The following is a 13,190-nucleotide window of genomic DNA, read 5'->3' as shown; positions in this document are numbered from 1 at the left end:
TTGTTTTGCTTTAATTAAATCATGCTACAGTCTCCTGAAGGATCAGCAAGCTCACCTCTAATTTCACAGCAGCTTATGTGCCGCAGCTCTTGTTCTGGCTGGGTTTCACTGTGCTCTCACGTGCCCACCTTGTTCAGGGCTTCCCATGGCCTCTGCTGCAACAGCATCTAAAAGCCTCACGCTGAACTTGCTCTCACAACACCCCAGGAAAAGAGAACCACATTTTCATGCCTATAATCTAAGGGTTATCTTTTAAAAAACCCCTACAATTCAGCAAGAGGGTGACTGCAAGAGCATGCAGCTAATACATTCTCCTGTGGCAAAGCATGAGCTCGATCTCCATGCTGACCACTGGGACACTCTCACAGCTGCTGCCTCGCACAGTCTGCAAGGCACCAGTTGCAGTATCACAGTAGGCTTTATATCAGTAATAAACATTCAAGATCTAGCAACACAGGTCACTTTATTGCAACCTTTCTATTATCTATATAAATAATTCAGGTAACTCTTTGCAAAGAGAAATCAGTTTAACCTAATATACTGTTCGGTTCATGGCTCGTGAAGCCTGTAGTGGAGCTGAATAGTAATGGTCTATAGTTTGATCTTCTTAGGACTACATCCCACAAAAGCCTGACAGTGCACTTTGTGGCGTTTTATTTCTAGAATGCTTTCTGATTGCTGTTGAAAGCCACCCAGGACTGGTCAAGTCCCAAACCAAGTCCACAAAATGCAATGGGATGTTCTCATTCAGATCAGGTAACAGAGACAAAACTCTTAATAACGGCTTGGTACGAAATGAATTGGTTGGTGTCAGTTCTTTATGGACTGGTGTAAGCTCACAATGAACCATCACCAGCCACCGCTTCGTTACTTGGCCTCAGTAGCACAGTCAATGGCTGCATGGTCCTGGAAACTGAACTGTTTCCTTACTTTTAGAGGAGGCTGTCCAGAACAGGAACCTATTATAGAAACTCCCATTAAATAAAGCTGATTCAACAATAAAGGCCTGTGTAACAGAGCAAAATATACTGTACCACTGGGTTCCTGCCAAACCCAGTAGGCATAAATAAATACCTGCTCTGTTGACACTCAGACCTGCTTTTGAACAGCACTAACCTGACCACACATTGAGTGCATCCCCAAGTGCTTCAAGAGGCTCCTCCAAAGGGCTCTAGATCTTTTTTTTTTTTTTTTTTTTTTTTTTTTTTTACTGGCTAAATATATTACTGCATGATATAAAGACATGAGAGGTTTGTTATTGTTTGTTTGGGGTATGAATTTAGCACTTGTGAAAAGGTGCCTTGGAGTCTGAAGTCTTCTGTTTATCCAAAGATTGTACTTGGCAATGAAGGCTTACACTCATTTATTTCCCTGGTGGTATGGCTCCACTGTTCTTTAGAAGACTACCGCTACAGTGGGGATGGAAAGACCTTCTATTTGCTGGTCACAGAATGGCCTCTCAGAGAGACTGTCAACAGAGATGTCAAAGTGGAGGTATTTTTTGTAATTCTGGGACCTGGAATGACTATGGAATTATTTTCCATGTGCTCTCTCTGTGAAACACAGAGACGAAGACAGAGACTAAGACAACAGCAGAACACAATGGATGCTATAGTACTTAGCACGACTGTAATTCAGACATGAAGTTTACTGCAGTCTAGATTAGAAATCAGGAGTTCCTGGCTCCCAGTCAAAGTCTCTGGATGCTCCATCAAAAGGAAAGGATGAATGAATGTAACACATCCCAAGAGAGCTCATGGGACAGCAGCAACACAGCAAGAATAACTATTCCAGAGGCCCTGCCTGCAGGAAGGGAACGTGCCCAGGGCTTGGCATCCCCTGCAGTGCGGTCACCTTTCTTGCTGTATCCAGTAGAGTCCCCTGCATGGGTGCTGCAAATCCAAGGTGCCAGACGTGCCGTTTACATGGAGATCAGCTACAAAATGCAACTACTGTAGATTCAGCATCAGACTTACTGTAAATAGTCACTCGTCTGCCAGGGCTCTTTCTGGATTGAGATTTAGTACTCAAACCCATAGATCCATGCCTTAAGCCTACAGCTATTGTAGAAACACCAATGCAGCTTTTCTACAAGTTGCTCCCCAGCAGAATGTGGGAATGGTTTGTAAATCTGCAAATCAGCAGAGCCACAGCCCCCAACACCACACGGTGCAGTAAGTGCCATTCCAACACACTTTGGTGCCTGACAGTCTGGAGACACTCATCTACTTGTAGTGATTTCCAGAGGTGTGGTGCTCCTGCTCACACACCTCCCCGCTGCAGCTGTGACACAACAGCTGGGGCAACTGAGGCATGGCACAACTCTGGGACTCGGTCACTAGTAACTGCAGACAGTTTTTGGTAGAGACAGAAAGAGAAGTAAACTCCTCTCAACTCTTTCAAATGCTTTTGGTATGGGGCTTTGTTTTGTCTCACAGTTTAATACAAAAACCATAAGTGTTCTTGAATTTTTGACTTATTAGAGTACGAACCATTGCTTTGCTGACACTAGTTTTGTATTCAATTCTAAAAATTAGAGGGTCCACTTGAGACATCCCATGGGATTTTTAGTAAAGAAGTTAGTGCCAATGGTTCCAAATTGTATCAGACCTATTATAGGTTAGTAACTTGAAGGGTTTCTCTCTTCAACACCATGAGAGCAAGCTGGGGACAACTGCAGTCCCCAGATTGTGTCAAGCAGATAGTCAGTTCCAACAAACTATGTAGCAGCCACTCTGGTGACCCTGTGACCACACAGTTGGGAAAACACTGAGAAGATTAAATAAAAAAAAAACAAAACCAAAAACACACATAATTCTCCTTTGACCTCAAACAATCTCAGAATTCAAGTCTTCATCAGATGAAAACTGAGTCATGAAATCATCACACCAATCCACCTCCTGCCTGAGAGTCAGCCATAACATATGGGCTTGACTTTCCCTAGAGCCTTGTTTTTCCAGTTTAAAGACTCCAGCGCTAGCTCCAGGGCCACAGCTCCTGCCACCTGCACCCCTTTTGCTCCATCCCACAAATCCTCCTGTATCACTTATGCAGCCCCACTGGGGTCAAAGGCAGTTGCTGCACATTGCAAACCCAACTTAGCCCTGCCAGCAGCTCCTTCCTCTACTGCTACATTGCAACAACAGGATAAGACGAACTTTTTTCTTTTAATGCTTGCCCATGCAGGAGACAGAAACCACAGCTTGTTTGTTTTTGTTCAGGATCTGTGATTACCAGTTGCCACATAACATGTACTCACAGTTTAATTGTAACTCTAGGAGTATAAGCATAAAGCATCGCTGTAGCTCAACTCCAAGTTTCAGCCTGCCTGGAAACAAGAATATGTCTTGCTGCAGTGTCTTCTTGGCACCGCACAGCATCATTTATCATATGGAAACCTCTGGCTAGAAGACATACAAATGGCCTACATATGCCCCAAATCTGAACAGACAAAATAATAATTGTCAGCCAGCCTCTTTTTTCTCCTGCTATGCCCAGCTTTTCTCATATTTCTTGCAGCAGCATTTACCTGTTGGGCTCTATTAACTATTTGCCTTGTTGGAGCAGCAGGGCTGCTTTGGTCTGCCCTGACTCTCACATTGCACTTGGGATACTGTAGAGGAGAGCGGCTCTTCCCAGAGGTGCCCGGTTGCAGGACAGCACTGAAGGGAAGCAGTGCAGAAAATAAACCAGCTCACAAATGACAGGTTATTACTGACTGCTGTCTGTAAATAAAATGGGACTGATTCCTCATCTGCTGAAAACATCAGTGACATCAATTTTCCTCAAAAGAATACCTGGTGATCAACAGTTTCTGAAAAGGCTGAGCTGAATTTTCCTCTTCCTCCAAACAACCTGCACAACTTCTCTGATACTAGGAGTCTGGTACTGTGTTACCTGCTAACTAAGTTCACCAGCCTAAGAACACAGATATTAATGTGCTGGGTCACAGCAACATCCTTTTAGATATTTTGTCAAAAACAATATTTAGGCAAAGAGAAAGTGAAGCAGCAGAGTTGGCTGCATTCTTTTTGTGAACTGTGGTTGTAATTTTCACTGTCCATAGATTTACTTTACCTAAGCAGTACACAGTACAGTCCCCATCCTGTAAGGTGTCCCTCTCCCTAAATTTCCAAAGACACCAAGGTGATCCAGGATTTAATGTAAACCCTACAATCTATGACTTAGCTAAGCAGCTCAATGATGGAATGGAAGGGAGGAATATCTGGACTAAAAGCTGGGATCAAACTCCATACTCACATTTTTAGCAGATTCAGATGTCTGGACAAAACCGGACATCTGAATCTTCTCTCATCAGTCAGGAGACATAACCTGCCAGCAGTGTCCCCAGCCCTGAGGTGCCAGCTCTCCTCTTCAGAAATGCTTTAAAAAACTCAAAACAAGCCCTCGACTTGTCATCATCTTCCAGGAGGCAGGGTCTGAGCAAGCGTTTGAGGGCTGATATCATTTTAATACAGTCCAAGCCCAGGCTTTCTGGAGAAGATGAATTATTTGTAATGAATTCCAATCACATGGAGCTCCAGCCCCCACACCTTCATCCTGCATATATAACCAAATTAGTTTAGGAGATGTAAGTTATTCAGGGACTTAGCTGTTCAGTCTGGCCTTGGAGGATTTGCTCTCATTATGGCTTTTATGCAAATTCTGTCCTCCAAATCTCTTCTGAATCAATTATTACTAGATTAATTTAAACATGTCCACCTGGGGTGCCTGTATATCATGTGCCTCATGTTAAAAAGTAAAAAGGAGGATAATGAATTCAGGAGGTGACTGAAACAGATTCCTGCTTTGTGGAAATGTGACCTTTTTGCATAATGTCATAAAAGAAAGAAGTTCCCTCAAGAAACATGGCAGATAGGGTCGTTCGTTGGATCAGCTGGGCTTTCAATCACTCTTTGGAAATTAGCATGATACAATAAAAAATTAATAAGAAATTAAAAAAAAATATCACTTTAATGCTCCAGACTATTAAAGTCTTCGATGGACTACTAATTGAAATGTAATGCTTAATTTTAAGCAATGCCATTTTATTAATGGTAAAAACTTGAATTAATGTCATTAACCAATGTTAATATTACAAATCCCCTGAGGGATAACAAAGCAATTATGTTATTCTCAGAATTGAAAGGGGGAGAAAGATGTAGTCTGTACACGGCTGCACTAAGGTGGGAGAGACTGCTTCCATCTGCATTTCCTCTGCTGAGAAAAGGGGTTTGTTTGTTTTTTTGAGCAAAGAGGAGGGAGAAGAAGAGAAGAATTTGCACTAAGTTAATTACTGCTGATTTTTAGGCACTTAATAGCTAGGAAATTATCCTGTTACTCAAACACCATACTGTGGGGATCCTGGAAAAATAATTTGGGAATAAGAAATTGATCACAAACCTTCCTTCTTGGAGACCTCCCCTGTGTGTGCTTGGATCCTCACACATGCACCAACTGCCTTCACCTGATGGAAAAGCCTGAGGTAAATCGACAGTCCCCACCTGGCAGTAAATGGCTTTATGGAGCTGTGCTGGTTTGCATCTGCCAGGGATCATCAAGGAGACCACCTTCTGTGGTACTGAATGCCCTCAAGTCCATGTAAAGGCAGGTGGTTTTATTTTATATAGTTTAGCAAATTCAGCATCTTGTCAGATCCACTGCTCATACAGCAGGATAGATGGAGTTACCCTTAATTAAAGAACCAAAACCAATACCCTTGCCAACTGTCAGAAGTCACGTTGCCCAGAGGGAGTAAGAACCTTGTATGGTGCTGGAATAATACTGCATTTAGCCCAGAATAACCATGTTTGAGATAAACCCTTGATTAACTTTTTTTTTTATTGTCTGGCTGATAATTTGGAGACAATGGGAAGATTCAGCAAGCCAGAGCATGAAGATTTCCCCAAGGAGCTACAAACCTTATTGTTATTCCTCAGAATCCCAAAGACTTTTTATTTACAAAAAGTGAAAGTACTCCAACACATCCACCATTGTCAAAATCCACAACTAACACAAATGCCTCTTTCAGTGTGCACTTTTCAAGGCAACCAGTCAAACGTGTCACAAATTCACAAACAGTATTAATCCATGGGAAGAGATATAAAAATTAGTTTCCTCTGTTTCATGTAACGTGCCAATGCTCTTCTGTAAACCAGCTCTCAGGATGCTCAGGAGATTCGTCTGACACTGTCCAGCCAAGCATTTTTTTTTAAATTAAGTTCATCTCCTTCTTAGAGGAAAAAGAAAAGCATTGACACTAATTACTACCAGGATCCTTATTTATGTTGTACAAGGTGTAAAACCTCAATACTAATCCAAAAGAAATCAACTGAAAAAAGGCCAGAGCTTTCAGTGGAGTGAGAATCTACTCCTGAACTTGGCTGGATATAATAACAGGGATGTGTACTTGGTGGCTGGGACCAGGGTGTCTTTCCTTCTTTGTAGCCCAAGCACAGAGCACCCAAGTGCCTCTTTATGTTTCCATTCAGGATATAGATACAGCTGTAAAACACAATGAGATTTGGGGCTTTTACTTAAATTGATATATTACTTAGCAATCTTTTTATAAATGGGAGAGTGAGCAAGAGGAAGAATTACTGCAAAGTTTCCACTGTGCTTACCAATGAGGTCCTGCACACGGCAGGCTTCAGTTCATGGAGCCAGTTATGCTCATCAGCATGATGCTTTTCTTCCTACAAATTTGCAAATCATTGCGTTTTGTCTTCCCGTAATGGTTTCTCTCTTATCTCTTGTCTCCCCAGTTTCCTCGAAGAACAACATTAAACCTCCTGTGAAATATCTCCAAAGGCTATTCTGTCACTCTTCCATTTTCTCTCCCAACTCCCCACTCCCCATTGGAAAACAGAGGGAGGGGAAGCCACTGAAGACACCAAGGTCAAGGCAGAGTGAGACAAAGTCAAATTCATGCAATCATTTAAAACCGCACACCATCAGACCATTACAGAGACACGAGACGTTATGGATTGCGGCTTAATAGATCGCAATGGAGGATGATGGGGGAGAGGGGAAGAGAGAAATGTTCCTTCTGGGTTGAGACTTACTGATTAAAGAGCATGAGTGGGCAGGGGACAGCGACACCATTTGTGTTCATAAAGCTGAGACTTACTTCTTGATATTAATGGACACAACATTGTCGCCAGACGCAATGTTTTGTTATTGCGTGATTAATTGAAAGTCACACGCAATGACACATTACAAGTAGAATAAAGCTGTCACTGGCAAGCAATTCTTCACAGTAATTCCTGCCAGTCTCTACAATCTGAAATTGCATACCCCATTACAGACGACCCCTCAAGCACAAACACATTACATATCTTTATATAAATAACAGTGACTAACAAAAGCAGTCTGAGGTAATCTCTGTGGGATATGAAAGAGAGAAAAAGGTAAGACAGAGAAATTGTCTTCAAATATTAGTAAGCTTGTCCATGCTAATCTCCATCAACTAAGCCATTTCTCTTTTCCTCTAAAATAAAAACTGTTCCTGCTGGAGACATACGAAGTATGATAAAAGGACATGTTGTGGCATAAATGACAACTAGAAGCCTTTCTTCTTCAAAAGGCCACTAGTTCTAAATCTTGAAAACGTATCTTGATCAAGACTAATTAAACTTCGACACAGTCACTTTATCACTCAGGTCAGTAAGTAAGTATCAGTAACTGGTCCAGCTCACTTTTTAAAGCCCCCAGATCAAAGACTCTTTTATATTTCTTTTGGCAGCAGCAAGAAGATATCAAATCATTAATTTTCTCCACGCATTTTATTTCAGTGAGGATCACTGCATTCAAAATACAATGTAGAAAAAAAAACCCTACAGTGCTTAAGGGAAAGGACACAGCCCAGGGCGATATAGGTGCCCAGGAAATAGCTCACGTCACTTATATTTTGTGTGTGAGAAATTCAGAGCTGAATTGCCAGTAATGGTACACAGCCACCTAATCTTCGGGTGGCGTTTAGCGCTCCATTTCCCGTACCATTGGCTAACGGTTAGATGTGTCACAGCGCTCGATTTATTTTCTTGCTATCTGAACATAAATTGGAGGTGATACCCCGCTACTCAGATGAGCAGTATTTTAAAGACTCACCATCAGATAGGATGGCATTACCCAAAACCAAACACTACCCTCTCTTTTGCAACTTCTCCATTAAAGAGCTCCATTTCACACCCCCGCAGAGATGGTCCGAGGTTTTAAGCTATTCCAGCTCACCCACTTGCACTTTCTATTACCAACTACTCCTAAAATAAGGAAAAGTGAAGCAAAGGTCTTTACCTGCTCAGAAGACGGTCTCTTGCAGGCTCTTGTAAATCTGCCAGTGACAGGAGCCAAGAGAAATGGGGACAGGAAAGCACAAAGCCTGGGCTGTCCTGTGGCCTGGAGGCAAATAGCAATCTCTGTCTTAACCTAACCCAACCAGAGCCCTGCGAGGAAGTAAATCTGTGTCCACTGGCCTTTTTAACAGTCTCTTAATGACCGTTAACTTTTTTCAGCCAGCCATTGATTCTAATGGCATGTGCATTCACACACAATAATACCTCAGACGGCCTTCATTAATTTACCATGCATAATTTCTCTGAAAGCTTTTGCCAATAGAATACCCCTAAACTGACTCACTAACTCGTGAAGATAAAGCACTTTCTGTGTGAGACCATTATGCAGATTCACAGCATTCTCCTCAAATAAGTTAAAAAGTAAGTATTGTTCGGTGTCTACCCATTTTTTGGATGCAGCAAAGTACCAGAGCTCACAAATGTAAAGCTGCTGCTGGAGTATCTGGTGTGACAATGAATATGTAAGATACCCCAGGCTGGGGAAGGAACAACAAAAAAAAAGGCAACTTATATGAAAAAGTCTTTCTGCTGTGAAGTTCCTGAAATCTCTTACAAATTTCAACAACGGGAAGTCCTAAAAGTGAAAGGCTGATAAAATACCAAAGGAAAATGTAGCAATATAGATATTCACCAGCCTAGGTCCATTCGTCTGGGCTGGGGGGTGGGAAGATCCAGCAAAGGCAGTGGATTAGAAAAAAACTATCCCAGAGAATAAGGGTCTGGAGCTGTCAGGAACTGCAGTGCTACCCATTAGCCTTGCAATAAATTATGGAGCTGTCAGCGTTTTCCCATTATATATCTCTCAAGTCTCCTCTTACGTACACTGATGCAAGATTCCATAGTCCCATGGTGGCAATGAAATTGCAGACAAAAGCATTGTGGCCCTGCTTTGGAGGTATAAGAGCCATAAATACAATCAGTGGTCTTATAAACTTTATAGTATTTTGGTTTTACAGAATAAAAAGATTTATTTTTTTTTAAATTACAATTAGTTTGGCTTGAAGCAAAGTCACAGGATGATAAGTGAAAAGCTGATTGAAAAGGTGATCAGAAATGGGCTCCTCTTCTGCTCTGCACTCAAGTCTTTTATCGACTTGCAAGTCTCTTATCCCTTTCCGGAGGATTGATCACAGAGCCCACAAACACTGGGACTCCACTTCCAAGGTTATAAGAGGCAACCTGACATATGTAAAAAACACCTTCTGTAGACAGGTATGCTTTTTGTGCCTTCTAATATTATGTGTGGAGGTAAAATGAAGATTAAAAAAAAAAAAATCTGAAACTTAATGTAATCTATCTCAAATTTATGAGTCGTGGGACTCTGGGTTTTGGGTTCTCATCAATGAGCAGTGAACCGCTTGCAGAGAGCAGAGGAGGAAACGTAGCCACAGAGCAGGTGGATTAAGAGCAGAGTTCTTCAAAAAATCTCCGTCAAAAGAAAGCTTTGTATTTTCAAGAAGAGGAGTTTTTTTGTTATTTCAGAATTCAGACTGCAAAAGAGGCACCGTGTACTTTTTAAAATGAAAACCACCAGAAGGATTTTGGCAACATGGATTTAGTACAAAGGATGTAAGCCATTATCAGCATAAAGGTAATGAAAACTCAAGAAAAACACCACTGCCTGGAGTTAGAATCATTACAGACTATTAATATTGCCACTAATTACATATGCTTAACTACAGCTTTGCCTGCAACTGTAACATCACAAAATTGCCAAGAAACTGGTCTGTCTAGGGAATAACAGACTTCTTCAAAAGCCCCTAAATAGGTGTTTACAGATTATATGGAGAAAAGCGATCTAACACACCTGGAGAGGAATAGTTCCCCTCTTCCCCCCTTTTTTGTACATTTGACTTGCTCCAAACAACTAACTCTTCCCCCTTGCTCTGACACGAAAGGCTGGTCAGTGGTGCCGGCACCCTGAGCCTGGCCTATCAAACCAGGAAAAACGTGAGCATGGGCTCCAATTCTCCCCTTACTCAAGCGGCAGTCGTAAATCTTAGCACAACATACATGACTGTACTAGACATCAAGTAGTGCAGATGCTGGAGGATTTGGGACTGGAAGCAGTCTGTCTGCTCCAGATAAAGTAATGACTCCTACACACGGCAGGAGACACTCCAGGCTGCCGGTGTGTGCGACAGCCCAGCAGAGTTACAGCCACCCCCAGCCCTCCATTCAGCACTAACAGCAAATCATTCTTTGCATTTTTCTAACCCTTTAACAGTGTTTCCCTACAATATCATCCTTTTCTCTTGGCTTGTGTATTAGAGGGAAAAATTAGAACAACATTTCCCTTTTTAACCCTTGATTTTTACATTATTTTTTTAATTGTATAGGTTTTTTTTTTTTTTCTGAAATCTTGCAGTATAACTGCTCATAAAGTAAACAGCATAGCACTCTGCTTCAGAGAGAATATATAATAGCAGAGTAAAATTCTATCCATATGTCCGAAGTACAAAAGGTTCACAGTCAGAGCTGGCAAATGGTGTGATTAATCCTGACTGCATTTCAGCGAAGACAAATCTAGAAATAATGTACAATTTCTCTCTTTGTGAATTGCCACTTGAGAAAACTCCCTGCCTGTATCATATACACCCAAAGCAATTTTTGAAGATTGTTTACAATAAATCAAATTCGGGACAGTGCTTGACTGATGAAATTTCAAACACCATCTCTTTATTCTTTGGGTGCTCCTTTTATAATGTCAAGTTAACAGAAAAAACACAGCAGATACACAGACGCCAGACATATTCAAAGGTTTCCATCTGGGCTTTAATTACTATCACAGTTGCCTCACTAAATTGAATACGGTCCTCCCCCTCCTAAGGGCTTCGCCTTGTATCTGATTTAGCTTACTTTGCCTTGATGAACAAAATCTGGTATAATCGTTTTCTATAATGCCCCAGAGGAGCATCATCTCGTGTACAAACTTGCTGCCCCATAAGTCAGCTTTTTACATTTCTCTTTTCAGACATCACTCTGAACTTTACTCAGAGAGATTTTGCTCCTTCAGGAAATTATTTTGGAAAACTCCAAGAGCAGATTTTCTCCAAAGGCCACATTTAGATTAGATTAAGTCCCTCCCATTATCATAAAGTTAAAAAAGAGGCAACAATGTTTAAGCCACTTCCAAATGCAGAAGTCAAACAAAACCCTCTTTTTTCCCCTCTCCACACAGCATCACCTGTTCCTGACCCCACTGACCAGTTCATTATTGCTTTCAGATGGTAATTAGTGAGCCCAGACAGCCTGATCTTTGCCATTACTCCTGATCTATTATGCTTGGCCTCTCGGTCATTATCAGTGTCTTCCTATAGGTGTTCTCAGGGAGCAGTAACAAGTATGCCATCTGTTTTAGCTCTCCTGGTTTGAGCTGTTAAATAAAAACACATAACATCATCCACAAAAATACCTTTGTTAGGGTTCTGCAGCAAGCTCTGAACCCTTTATAATTAGCTGCAGACCTACTTGTTGGTTTCCAATAAGGTCACTCTTTCAGTAATCAGAGGTGGTCCCAGGAGGTAGTACATAAATAGCCTATATTGAAGCCTAAATTAGGCTAACTCAGAACTTCCTGTACTCTTCAGTGCAAATAAAGCAAATATTTATAGATTCTTGCAATCTTTGAGGTTCCTGCCTAAGAATTGGGATCAGAGCAGCTTTTCTTGCTCATGGTAAATCAGAACCCCAGCAACTGTCCCAAAGCTCGGACTCCTCAGTATAACATTTTTGTTTGAAACTCCCCACACCATTCTCTAGGTATCCTTTAAAAAAAGAAAAAGACAACCAAAAGATAATTCAAAAGGGAGATGAAAACAGACTTTGAAGGAAAACATCTTTTGGTTAAATTCTTATTAAGGCATATTGTCACAGACTCAGAACATCTGGCTTCTATTCTGGGTTCTGCCACTGACTCTCTATGTGGCCTCAGGCAAGTCTTTTCAGCTTCACATCTCCATCTTTTCTTTCTTTTCAAGTAAATAAGAGTTTTTCTTTCTTCCCACTTTGCTTTCTGTCTTGGCCATCCAGAGACGTGCATAATTTTAAAGAATACAAGTAACAACATCTCCTCACTGGATAGCATCATAGAAGTAGACACTTCTCTGAAGGATGGAGGTTTTGGACTGTAAACACTCCAGGGTAAAGACCATCTCCTAACATTTGTCAAGTCTTCTGTTTTATAGACTATTTAGAGAAGGCTAATGGTATGCTGGAGGAGTTTCTGGAAGCAGCTGGCTGAATTTCTGCTGCAATCATCACTTTGAACACTGTTGGGATGTCATTGTTTTACTCAGAGGTGTCAGAATGCCTAGAGTTTTTGGCCAGCCATCTTTTCTCATCAGTGATTTTCACACAAGTGTAAATAAATGTGTTTGTACCATGCCCAGTGTAATGCAGCCCCTATGTGTCACATTAACACAGCTAATCAATAAAAAAATCCTATTCATGATATTCTCACACGAAGCCAGCAGTAGAAAACTCATCAGGGAAGAGGGAAGCATTGGTGGCTAGGGTGGATGGTGTTCAGCAAACAGGCTCCAGCTGGAAGTCTAAGCATTATAAGTAACTTTATCATTTATTTTCAACAGCTAACTCTGTATTTCCTTGCCTGTTTACCACCTCATAGAGAAGGTCTGGTGAAAAGCATGGTACCCATTTATCCTTGGCTAGCTGATGAGCCAGCAAGCCTCTTTGTTACATTTTGGCCAGGAAACCAGGAGCAGACCTGAATGATCAATGCTGTTTGGCTTCTGTCTCTACACAGCCAATAGTGTGGGAAGAATGATACCGATGGGCAATGAAGAATACTGTTTCCTAAATAGTTGCCACCAA

This window comes from Antrostomus carolinensis, unplaced genomic scaffold (assembly GCF_000700745.2).
Source record: "Antrostomus carolinensis isolate BGI_N321 unplaced genomic scaffold, ASM70074v2 scaffold12342, whole genome shotgun sequence".
NCBI classification, from domain to species: domain Eukaryota; kingdom Metazoa; phylum Chordata; class Aves; order Caprimulgiformes; family Caprimulgidae; genus Antrostomus; species Antrostomus carolinensis.
This window is presented reverse-complemented; position numbering follows the sequence as displayed.